Raw genomic sequence first — 13,584 nt, forward strand, 5'->3', positions numbered from 1 at the left:
TTGAAGCATAGGAAAGACTCTCCGTGCAGAAAAGTTAAAATAATATTATTGTTAATATCAAATAGGCAACAATGTATTACTGCTACTCATAGTGGTAGTAGCAGAAATGGTTGAGATAGTAGTAGAGATGGTTGTGGTAATGATAATAATAATAATAATAATAATAATAAGGCAGTAATAGGAATTACAAAAAAAGCTATACTCAGTGTTTATGGAACAGTTGCTATGTACCAGATCCTACTGTGAGCCCTTTATGTATATAATAACTCATTCAATCATCACCACATCATTCAAGGTCTAAACTAAGATGAGGTGAGAAAGGCTCCTGGGGACAAATGCAAAGAGGTGCTCATTGTCAGGTCTGTGAAGACAAAGCTCCCCCTTAAATGGGGCACCCCAGGTGCTCCACTTGTCTCACCCTAGTCCCAACACTGCCCTGTTGTGGTGGTGGGATATTCACAATGTATGAACCTTTAAAAACATAAACTGGAACTTACAGGGTGTTGGTTAATAATCCGAGGTCACACAGACAGCGAGAGACAGAATTAGAGTTCAAATCCTGGGCCCATTTACCTAAGTTATGGTTCCTTTAGTTTCCCACAGTCCTTTTATAGGGAACTTGGTAACAGAGTGAGTTCCAGGCTCTGGTACTAGAATGTTTGCTCAAAGTCTCAGTGTTACTTAGAGAATAGACTTAAGAAATGTCAAAAGAAGAAAGAGAGTGAATATGGAGGAGAGGAGAGAAAGAAAGAGGATGAAAAACAAAGGGATGAAGAGGGACGAGGAAAGGAAAAGAGGGAGGGAAGGAGGGAGGGAAGTACACAGCTTGGCTAAGGTTTGTTCAGAAGCCGATGTGAAGAACAACATTGTCCTTGTCTGAGTGTTATTGGGCAGAACACTCTCTTTTGTTCACATGACAGAAACCCAGTTCATACTACTTAGGCAAAAGGTAGAATATATTTTTCTATGTAGAATTCTAGTGTGTGATAAAAGAATAGCTAAAATCAAACTTCAAGTCAGGTGTAGACCTAGCCGGCTTCAAGGATACCTGAAAACTGGGCATTGAACTCTCTATCGGCAGCAGCCGCAGCACCAGTATCACCAGCATCGTCTTTTCTGCAAACCGTGCGGTTTGTGCTCAGTTGCAAACTCAGGCGACCTCCACTGGCACGTCACGCTGGCATTCTTGTGTTCAATATGCAGATGCTGCCTCATTACCTGAGTGGTGACAATCACGTTACCAGAAAAAATATAAGGGTGCACATTTTTGTGCTGTAGGATTTCTAGGGATGGAGAATTAATATCTGCTGATAAATCAGCAATAACAAGATCGTAAAGCTATGACATGATAGGATGGGTGGGAATTTGACAAGTAAAAGTGTAAAACCAGGACTTTGAAAGGGAGGGCCTGGTATGGGCAAATGCCTGGAACATGGAAATTTCAGAGCATAATCAGACATTGTGTTTGGCTGGATTGTAGATGATAGATCATGATGTCATGGTGGTTAGGCAGAGAGAGGAAGTGACAATATTGTGGTGGAGAACTTTAAATAGAAGGATGAGGAATTGCATTATTGAATGTTATCAATTTGTTTATTCATGTATTAACTTATTTATTCACCAATAAATATTTAAAAAACACCTACTGGGCACCTACTAAGTTTGTAGTTGCAAAGAAAATCATGAAACATGAATAGTTCCCAGTTTAGAGAAGCTGCTCATGTAAATAATAGATGTGAGGAGCTAAGCACATCTTTTCTTGCTCAGATGGTATTAGAGTCCTTATTCTGGGACTCTATAGGATATTGCCATAGCGACAAGGAGGAGGCTCTTAGCTTGCTTCTGACTTTTGATTAAAAGAAAACTGTCGTGTAAAAGAATCAGGGAAACTCTGAGCTCTTTGAACAGGACAATGACATGATCAAGCTCAACGTGGAACAACTCTGATAAATCTTACATTCTCCAAAGCTTCCCACATGCTTGACAAATCATGGTCAGCCCTCCACCACAAGGTGACTTCTGCATCTACCTCATCTTACTTCTTGCTCCTCCCTTCCAAAAGTCGTCATCCCTAATAAAAAAAATCATATGACAAATATGTCTCAGAATCTGCTTGTGGAGTGCCCAGTCAGTGACCCTCAGAATCTAAAGCAAATACTGGACATGTAAAAGGAAACCAATGCCTTTTTTCTACAAAGACATTGAACAGCCCCAATCTAAGTATTTTATTCACTCATTCAATAAAAGTCAAGCACATATGTACGGTATTTCAGGTTCTGTTTTGGGCTCTAGATTTTGACATAAATGGAGTTGGTGTTGCTGCCTTTGAGAGCAATAAATCAGGGCAGTGGAGCTACCACAATACATAAAATGTTAAGGAGAATGAGAGTATGTTAAATGTAATACATGATACAGAGGTTAGTAACTTTTATTTTCCTTTCAAGAATGAAAGAAGGGGAAGCATTTAAAGAGATGAGGTGTTGCTTGAAACACTATGACTGAGACTGCTGATGCTCATAATATCTGGGTTCCTCTCTACCCCTTGGTATTCAACTTGACTTCATATCTCATCCTTCTTGCAGAAGTGGCACAAAGTAGTTATTACTGCCTGATGTACTGTGAGTAGAAGTGATGTGCATCACTCATACCATCCTGGGGCATAAAACTGTTCATGGAGGGTTGTCCATTGTACCTGCCTCCACATCGCAGCAGAATGGAGAGGAAGGCAGGGACTCTGAGCATAGCACAACCAGGAGACGAAAAGAGCCTGGATGCCTGAATGACTGCGTGGCACAGAGACACTTCACATCGACCTCCACTGTACTCTGATACAAGCAAGAAGTAAGCTTTCTTGTATCAAAACACTGAGATCTTGGAGTTCTTTAGTTGCCTACTCCGACTAAAATATAAGGTGTCGAAATTAAGAGAAGCTTTTCTTCTTAGTGTGAGGAAGTCTTGAGTACATTTACAGGCTGAGAGATGGTGCCATGGAAGATAAATTGAGAAGGCAAATGAGTGGATAATCATTAAAGCAAGTTCCCTGTGGTTATAGGAGCAAGTGACCCAGAACTGGAGCCTCTGTCCTCCTGTGTTTGGTTGCCAAGAATGAGAAGAGTATTGGTCATTTTTAGTGGTTTGACTACTAATTATTAACTAGAGAGAAGGTATGAGTAAGGAACAGGGATAACAAACATGTGAAAGTAAAAAAGATTCAAGAATCTTTTCATGCTGTTACACATATGGTTATGGGAACATAAAAATTCACAGATGGCACACATGAGTTTAGGTCCTGGCTTTGCCATATCTTAGCTGTGAAATAGAAAAACAATTTATTCTGAGGTTATTCATTCAACAGGGTTGTAAACACAGGTAAACTGGTAAACTCCTCACATGCATTTCATGTGTGTGTTTGAAGACACAATGAGATGTCCTGTAAATTGCACTGGGAAAATATATGGAATATTTTGAAAATCACAACAATAGCTAATCTTCATTGAACACTTACTCTGTGTCAGGCACTGATTTAAGCAAAATACAAGCATTAAATCATTTATTTCTTGTAACCGTTCAAGGAAGTATGTTCGTTCCTCATCCCCAATTTAATGAATAAGGAAATCCATTAAAAAAGCATTATTTGCCAGTCCTCATCTGTGGATAGAGAGAATTATATATAGTTATTTTCATTAATAATCATATTTTGTTTTATATTAAGAAGATAAAATGAATGTTATTTGTTAAAACGATGAAAATATTAGGTTATAATCCTTTTGAGACAACTGGAAGTGTGGTCCTTGAAGGTAACATTTACCAAACCCCAACCTTACTAATCCTTCAGCAAAGGTCCCAAGACTATTCTCCAAGATACCTTTGTGGCTCATAGCCCTACAGGGAGCATCGACCAAGTTGGAGCAGTGGCTGTTCTTAGCTCTTTGAACCTCCGATTTGGGTGGTGACCAGGTCAGGGTGCTTCAAACCCTTCTAGGCTTCTCCCCCAGACTGTCTCAGGGGTGTTTCCCCCACCCCCCATCAAGGATAGCTGAGTGTTCTTGGAACATGCCATTCTACCGGGGACTCCCTGAGAACCTGTATAGAATACATCTTAGCATTGTTCTGCTACAGGTCAAGGGAGTTGGGATATTGGCACACCAATTTCTATTCCTGAATGTTTAGGAGTTAGTCTAAGTGCCATGAACACCTTGGTTTTTCAGGCTGTCCAGTGCAGTGGGCCAAGGTTCTTCTTTGGCCACAGGACACCTGTAGCAGAGAGACATAGTGTTGGCCAAAGGGTTGGCATCCAAAGAAACTGTCAGCTGGTGACTTCTGAAGTAAGCCAAGGTGACAGGACCAGGCACCAAAAGAATCTGCTACACATGTTAACAAAGCAAATAAAATGATCCATTTAAGGATTTTGCACACAGGAAGCGCTCGGTAAATCCTAGTCTCATAATGAAAATGGCAGCATTAGTGTCATCATAACTAGTGCAGAACTCATATTAAAATCCAAGTCTTTGGAGTCCAATTCTCAGAGTGTTTTAATTAATAAGAAGATCTTAAGGTTTCTTTTCAGTTGTCCTCCTTTGTCCAGCTCTTAGAGCTGCCTTGGCTAACCCTTAACGTCTCATTCGCTGGATAGGAATAATTAAATGGGAACCATTTTGCAGGCTAAAGTTGATATCTCTGAAGTTCTGCACTTTCTTCAGGAAAACCCCCAAACTCCCATTATTCTCTATTATTCCTTTATTTCTTTACTTGATGCCACTTAAGGCTCTGGGGTCAAGAGATAGACATCTTGTGTGTATGAAGTTTCCCAAGAGGCGAACTATAGTCAGCGTTTATTCCCCTGGATGACTTCAAGCCCTTTTAGCTGCTCAGTGGGGAACACATCCCAGGATGCAGGCAGGTCTCCAAGACCATTGGGGTTTGATGGTTCACTGAAGGATGGCCAAGGCAGCGGCATGTTGGTGCTGGAAGTCCCACAGTACTCTGCAGGAGCTCTTGGTTCAGAAACACAAAACATATTTTCTACAAACAATTTTCTCCTCAACTTTGAATCACACGTATATTATAAAGAAAATGTATCCCGTCTGGGTTGTTTTATTTAATAATTCATTTATACTTTTTTATCATCCAAATAAATTTTGAAATTTACTTGGTGTTGCACGTTAACAAAAATACCAGAAGAACATATTTGGTAAAAGGCAATGCTTCTGCTCCTCACGCTGCAGTGACTTTGGGTCACTAAGATGGCCTCAGAGTCCACACAGTGAGTCACCCACGTCCTGAATTCCTTTGAGGGACAGTTCCAGCTCCTTTGGTGTCAGAGACAATGGGCTTGACTCATCTAATTCCGTTAATCACAGAAACTTGGCAGAGAAGAGCGTGGTCAAAAGGGGTTAAAGGACCTCATATATCAACGAGTCTCACCTTACTGTTATTTTACAGCTGAGGAAACTGAGCCCCAGAGGGAGAAAATTCTTTGCCTAATGACACATGGTTAATTAAAGGCAGATTTGGGGTCATAAACTTAGGTCTCTGGGGCCCAGAAGCTGTGTAGCATGTTCTTTCTACTCTCCGTATTGTAGAGAATCAAAGCGCCAGTGCAAAACTGGACGGCAAAGCCAACATCCTGAGTGTATTCAAGAGTCACAGGCCTTTATAGACTTGGGCAGAGGGTGAAGGGATAGCACAAGTTTTAGAGTTTCCCACTCTGCAAGTGTGCAGACTCCGGGAGAGATCGGCTTCCTGTTGTATTTTAACTATTTCCTTGATGATAATGACCTTGGGAATGTTACCTAACAGCCTTTGTTTCTAAATCTGTAAAATGGGTTAAAATTTGCACCCATGCTTTGGATTTTTGTGAAAATTAAGTAAAAGCCTGGATGTAAAATCACTTGGTATAGTAGCAACCCCAGAGCAAATCTGCAAAAAAACAGTCATTTTTCTTACTACGACTATTCTCACCATTACGTAGTGGTCCTACTGAGTAATGAGCAGGGTTCCCTGAACTGTGTTTTCTGACATGCTATTTCTAGGAGATGTGGGTTGGTTTTATAAAAAATAAACGTGAGGAAAACATCTCATATTTTCGCATGTTTTAAAAAGCTTGCATAGGACGCAATTTTCTTGGAGATTCGTAGCGAAGGAAATGCAATCAGTAAATTCTCTGAAAGGCATGCAGGAGAGCAACCTGTCATATTGCATTGAACACAAACATTACCAGAGGCCACTCGCTTTTTCTTCTAAGAACACACATAAATTTACATTCTATGGAAGAGCTTTCTGTTACACATCAGTTTGGGAAATGCAGGTTTGAGACTGATAACAGGTAGATACAACCTGTATTGTACAGAGGATCATGACCCATCATGACAGGATGTGTAAAGGTGAGTACTAAGGAGCATTTGTCTTCAGTGGAGACACTCATGGTTGTCTTCATGGAGAAATATTAAAGCAGGAGAGGTTGGTTGAAGATTAAAGTGAGGAAGTTCCTGAACACAGAATAAAAAAAGTGCTAAGGAGTTCCAGAGAACAGCAAAATCCAACTTCACCCCTCCAGCTGTGGGTGTGAGTGGGAAGAAGTTCTGGCTGGAGATTTGGGAACCAGCTTATCTTCTTCCCCCCCTCTCCCCCCGAAGGGCAGGAATCATCCTGGGTTCATTGACAACCTCTAGCACAGGGCCCAGGACTAAGTAGGACTCAATAAATGTGCACTGAGTTGAGACCAGATCTAAGTGGATGTGAAAAGCCATGATAAGGAATCCGGACGTTATTTGGCAGACAATGGGGAGCCGTTGAAGCTTGTTGCTCAGGGGAGTGACAGGTTCAGAAGCGCACTTTCGAGAGATTGGCTTGGCAGCCTGTGGGGGATGGAACCAAGGAGAGAGAAAGTGGAGGCAAGTATCAACCTCAAGTCCATGCAGGATTTCAAACTGGAAGCAACTGAGCACAGGAATGAGCAGCAGGAATGGCCGTGCTGATAAAAATGTGGCTGCAGAGGTAGAAGATGAGCACAACTTTCCTTACCTAGAATTCATTTTTAAAAAGTCAAAAGAGGAAAATTGGCAACGGTTCATAAAAGATTTCACCCTGTGGAGAGGAAGAGACAGATCTGGAGGCCCCGAGGCTTGGACACTGGGAAACTGAGAGAGTGACGATTGTAGGCAGACAGAACAGACTGAGGTGGGAAGAAAGACGGCGCAGTGATGGCTCTGAGTTGACTTTGAGCAGCTGGCAGGGAACCTGAAGGCACAGACCAAGAAGCATTTGGGAATGTGTGATGGAAGCCTGGGAGAGAAATAGGAGAGGAGATGTAAATTTAGGATCCACCAGCGTGGTGTTGAGATCAGAAGCTCTGCGAGTATGTAACAGTGGCGATTTAGAGACTTGGGATAAAGAACAGAGAAGGTCAAAGTCATGGGCACCACTGTTCACCATTGTCTACACCTGCGGTCTGATGCGGTCTGATGCCAGGGAAGGAACAGAGAAGGTCAAAGTCATGGGCACCACTGTTCACCATTGTCTACACCTGCGGTCTGATGCGGTCTGATGCCAGGCTCAGTTCCCTGCCCTTTCAGAGGAAGATGCTTCCCACAGTCACATCTCTGCCCAGTTCTTCAGTCAACCCTGTAGGACTGATCTATTTCCCCCCAGAGCTGGAGTCTGGACACAATCTTGTTTTTTTGTGTGTGGGAGGAGCCCCAGACACCCACCAATCCATTGAGTTATAGTTGCCTCAATAGTTGTCTTAGTAATGCAAGCTCCAAAATCAGACTGCTTGGATTTGAATCACAGCAAGAAGGGAGTGGGAGAGGTTTTGAACCTGTCTTCCTTTTCATTTTTCTGCAAATCTGGAATACATATAGTGTCTATGTGTCTGGTTATGAAGAGCAAATGTAAGGCATTTAGAAAGTTCCTGACATAGTAGGAGCTCAGTATATTGCGGCCATTACCATTATTATTTTTTTTATCACACCAGACATTTGCACCCAGTGCTGACAACTGGGCTCACGCCCCAGTTTTCCTATAATGATTAAACACCTGAAGCCCCTTTTCCCTTGCAGAATCTGGAAGCACTTAGTTTAGCTCGTGCTGGGCANTGAACCCGCTTATTTTCCCCCCCCCCGCCCCCCCCCCCCCGCCCCGAAGGGCAGGAATCATCCTGGGTTCATTGACAACCTCTAGCACAGGGCCCAGGACTAAGTAGGACTCAATAAATGTGCACTGAGTTGAGACCAGATCTAAGTGGATGTGAAAAGCCGTGATAAGGAATCCGGACGTTATTTGGCAGACAATGGGGAGCCGTTGAAGCTTGTTGCTCAGGGGAGTGACAGGTTCAGAAGCGCACTTTCGAGAGATTCGCTTGGCAGCCTGTGGGGGATGGAACCAAGGAGAGAGAAAGTGGAGGCAAGTATCAACCTCAAGTCCATGCAGGATTTCAAACTGGAAGCAACTGAACGCAGGAATGAGCAGCAGGAATGGCCGCGCTGATAAAAAATGTGGCTGCAGAGGTAGAAGATGAGCACAACTTTCCTTACCTAGAATTCATTTTTAAAAAGTCAAAAGAGGAACATTGGCAAGGGTTCATAAAGGATTTCACCCTGTGGAGAGGAAGAGACAGATCTGGAGGCCCCGAGGCTCGGACACTGGGAAACTGAGAGAGTGACGATTGTAGGCAGACAGAACAGACTGAGGTGGGAAGAAAGACGGCTCAGTGATGGCTCTGAGTTGGCTTTGAGCAGCTGGCAGGGAATCTGAAGGCACAGACCAAGAAGCATTTGGGAATGTGTGATGGAAGCCTGGGAGAGAAATAGGAGAGGAGATGTAAATTCAGGATCCACCAGCGTGGTGTTGAGATCAGAAGCTCTGCGAGTATGTAACAGTGGCGATTTAGAGACTTGGGATAAAGAACAGAGAAGGTCAAAGTCATGGGCACCACTGTTCACCATTGTCTACACCTGCGGTCTGATGCGGTCTGATGCCAGGGAAGGAACAGAGAAGGTCAAAGTCATGGGCACCACTGTTCACCATTGTCTACACCTGCGGTCTGATGCGGTCTGATGCCAGGCTCAGTTCCCTGCCCTTTCAGAGGAAGATGCTTCCCACAGTCACATCTCTGCCCAGTTCTTCAGTCAACCCTGTAGGACTGATCTATTTCCCCCCAGAGCTGGAGTCTGGACACAATCTTGTTTTTTTGTGTGTGGGAGGAGCCCCAGACACCCACCAATCCATTGAGTTATAGTTGCCTCAATAGTTGTCTTAGTAATGCAAGCTCCAAAATCAGACTGCTTGGATTTGAATCACAGCAAGAAGGGAGTGGGAGAGGTTTTGAACCTGTCTTCCTTTTCATTTTTCTGCAAATCTGGAATACATATAGTGTCTACGTGTCTGGTTATGAAGAGCAAATGTAAGGCATTTAGAAAGTTCCTGACATAGTAGGAGCTCAGTATATTGCGGCCATTACCATTATTATTTTTTTTATCACACCAGACATTTGCACCCAGTGCTGACAACTGGGCTCATGCCCCAGTTTTCCTATAATGATTAAACACCTGAAGCCCCNGCAAATCTGGAATACATATAGTGTCTATGTGTCTGGTTATGAAGAGCAAATGTAAGGCATTTAGAAAGTTCCTGACATAGTAGGAGCTCAGTATATTGCGGCCATTACCATTATTATTTTTTTTATCACACCAGACATTTGCACCCAGTGCTGACAACTGGGCTCACGCCCCAGTTTTTCTATAATGATTAAACACCTGAAGCCCCTTTTCCCTTGCAGAATCTGGAAGCACTTAGTTTAGCTCGTGCTGGGCATCTCCTTGCGCCCCCCCCCCCCACACACACACACCTCTTCTCTGCAGACAGCATGACACACACCACCACTGTCTGGACACAGCAGCTGCTACCTCTCTCCTGTCACTTTTTCATTTAGTTTTTGAATCATTTATTCAATTTCATTTATTTATTGAATACCCATTTTGTGCTAGGTATCCTCTCTACAGCCACCAGATAACACTAACACTGCCTGGAAACGGAGGTATCCGCAACTTTGTCTTTCGGGATACCGTGACACTGTGATTTTCCACTGCAGCCACCGAGAGAGCAGGAAGTTCTGGAACCATGCCCTCTTGTGCGTTTCTAGTTTGCTCTGAGGCTGAGCCTTCAAACTCCTCCAGTAAAGAAACTGTGCTTTCCTGGGTTTTCCCAGACTTGAGAGCAACTGGTGAGCACAGAGTAAAAACCCAGTAAGCTCGTGCTCGTGACTTGGGAAGATATACAAAAAGGTCAGCCTTGCTTTTATCCCCGTGATGACTCAACCTGAAAGACGTCTTCCTCCCATATCTGTTCCCATCTGCCCTGATACCTCATAAAACCTTGCCCCAGATAGTCATTAATGAGGTGGCGACATGGATATCAGGGGCCCAGGGGAGGCATTCTGTCTGATGTTCTGCAGGAAGGACATGCAGACTCGCGCTTTGTGAAGGTCCAGGGCTCACTCTGCACCCCTGCTGGACAGTCCTTCCTTGTAAACTCAGACATGAAGTCAGGGCACTACGTCCGCATGGGGGAAGCAGATCAGTGGATCATTGGGGTGGGGGTGCATGGGCAGGAGGGGAAGGATGCAAACAAGTACAAGTGTTCATGCGTGGCTGACGTGAGATGGTGAATTCGATCCCCATCCACAGAATGCCCCCTACTCTGTGCTTCATGTGTGCGTGCATCCCAGCTTCTGCACCTCCCTCCAAACTTCTAACTTACAGTGAATGGTGGGGAGGGGGCACTGGAATGCAGTAAATGTGCACACATGCCTCTTCCCTCTCTGTTCTTGTGAAGCACTTAGTACCATGCCTGGTGTGTGGCAAATGCTGAGAAAATTTGTGGAATGAGTGAATGAATGAACAATGAAAAATTAGGGCCATTTAGCAGGGAGAAGGAACCTACCACTTTCATTTCTCTTTTCTTCACAGGACACCAGGCGGAGGCAGAGGATGGGGACGAAGCACGTTAGAGCTTCGCTCTTGGATGACCTTGCAGCTCCCCGTTGTGGATGGGGCTGATTCCCACCAGTTCTGGGGAGGAGACCTTCTGCCACCAAAGATGGATTAGCCCCCAGCACAGGGTGAAGTAGGGAAGCCATACCTCACTCCTTGGCCCAGGTGTGGCAAGTCCTTTTCTGACACCCTCCACCCCGCCACACACACACACATACACACACACACACACACACACACACACACAGAAACTCAGTGGTAGGAAGCAGACCCTGCTTTGGAATGGAGAAGGCCACTTTGTCCCACCCAATGGGGACCATCTAAATCAGATCAACTGCAGCCCAGCTGGGCCATCTGAACATGTCTTTGGGTTTTCCTGTATGCATTAGATACCAAGCACTTCTCTACTGTCTAGAAACCAACTGCAGTTCCGTGGAAAGATCACTGAAGTTGCAGGATCAACAGCAAATAGCTTCTGAGCACCTAGTTGTATGGGACACAGGAATCCAAGAAGCAGACATTGTTATTCTTTTTCTTTAGCACATTGAGCAATAAGGCCCAGAGAACTGACTTCCCTCACCTGGGGTTCGAAGCAAGTCAGCTGCAGAGCTGGGACTGCATCTTGGCAGGTAGCCTCAGGGACAACACTCTTAAGCCCAGCTCTAAATAATCATACCTGCACCTACATATAACCTCAGCACTAGTCGCTGTGGTTTTAGGTCTGTTACATGCACTAGACTCCAGTTTTCTCATCTATAAAATGAGAAACAACAACCTCATGTCCCATCATTGTAAGGATGAGGTGGGCAGAACACAGGTTCCTTTTCTCCTCACCATTGTGGTCATTAAGACAACGGGATGACGGTTGGAAACCTTAAGGTTTGCTCCTGTCACAAGTTCAGCAATCTCCCTGTCTCTGCATCAGAGGATCGTTTTTTTCCTCCCATAGGAAGAGCTGCTGGGAAGCTGTTGCATCTCAGGATGAGGGAGAAGCCATTCTTGAGGTGTGCACAGGGCAAGCTCATTCATAAAACAAACACTTAGGAGCTTCAGCAAGAGGCCTGGGCAGCGGCAGCCACAGCATCAGGGACTCTGCGGTTGGTTTATTAGAACCTGGAGCCCCTCCGGAGGCCTGCAGGGAGCGGGGCTGCCAGGGGGGAGCGGTGCAAAGGCCAGCTGGCTCTCTGGCAACAAAGTCAACATTGCCCCAGATGTCTGCCCTGGGGTTGAGGCCATTAGCTCCAGTTTACCTGCTCACTTCATTTTTCAAAATTAGCCACAAAAGCCTCCCATGGAAACACAATGGGAAGCATTTCTCAGTGGGAGTGGGGGTGGGGGGGTGGGAAGAAAACAAACTATATCTTTTCCATGCACTCATGTGGAGTTTCTGAATGTTCCCCCAGAGCCCTGGAGCCTGGGCAGGCATGTTCCTGACTGCTCACAGGGATGCTGTGGGAGCCCCACTTTTCTTGCGGCTCCCAGAGGCACCTCAGCTAAGGCCAGGCTGCTGTTGCCACCCTTGCCTAGGCACCCCAACACTGAGCCCAGCAAGGCACTGACTTTCTCGTCTTCTTGCTCCTTTTCCTGGGGGATAATATTACAGTTTAAATTCCTGGGCTCACTTTGAGGGTTGCTTGGAGATGGTATTAGCTTTCAACCACCTGATTTAATCTTTTCTCTCACTCCCACCTTCCCCCACTGCCGCTCAGACAAGGCAGAGGGCAAAGGGGAGAGGTGAGGAGGTTAAACGCTTGTCTGCAGTGACATCTTTTCATCAGACCGTGCTGAGAGCAGGGCCAGACCGGAGTGGCTGGGGTGTCGGTGGGACTGTGATGGGTTGTCTGACTGTGTCTTGGCTGCCTGTATGGAACAGTGTGAGCTTTAATGGGAGAAACAGGGAAGGTGGAGCACAGAGGAAATAGACTGATGAAAGGAAAGATGAACAAAAATATAAATAGTAAAACACAAGGCTGTCCGCTAGGTACTGTCTGGGGAGCGTGCATCTTTGCCCTGGGCAAGTGCTTTCTAACCTGCACATCAATAGGAAGTTATGCAACAACCTACTATGTGCTAAGAATAAGTAAGTTGAAAAAACCTAACCCTAATACAAAGGAATTGAAGATATTTGGTAAGAGAAGATCTGAGTGCAACCCAGGATGATAGAATGCCCGGCTAGGATTTATTGGTTTCTACTTCTAATCTTTAGGGAATCCAGGAAATAGGAGAGATGCCAGAAGATTGGAAGCTAGGCTCATGGAATGATTTTATTTATATGTAATTTAGTTATTAATCAAGTGAACAGTTAACTGTCTATCCCTGCTGGAATGTAAGCCTCACAAGGAAAGGACTTTTGGTCTCATCTTCCCCATTGATGTATCCCAGCATGTAGGACAGTGTCCACTTCCCAGTAGGTTCTGAGCAATATTTGTTGATGATGTAAAAAGGAGGAGTAGAGGTGGGCTGCCCCTGCGATAGTGGTCTGCACGGCTTCAGGGTGCGAGCCGGGTGATGATACACAGCTCCCCATGCAGCCTAAGGCTCCCCTCTGAATTCATGAGCCTCTCTCCTCTCCTCACGTTGCATGTATGCTGGT

This window comes from Sturnira hondurensis, unplaced genomic scaffold (assembly GCF_014824575.4).
Source record: "Sturnira hondurensis isolate 20B ecotype Veracruz unplaced genomic scaffold, ASM1482457v3 Scaffold0004136, whole genome shotgun sequence".
NCBI classification, from domain to species: Eukaryota; Metazoa; Chordata; class Mammalia; order Chiroptera; family Phyllostomidae; genus Sturnira; species Sturnira hondurensis.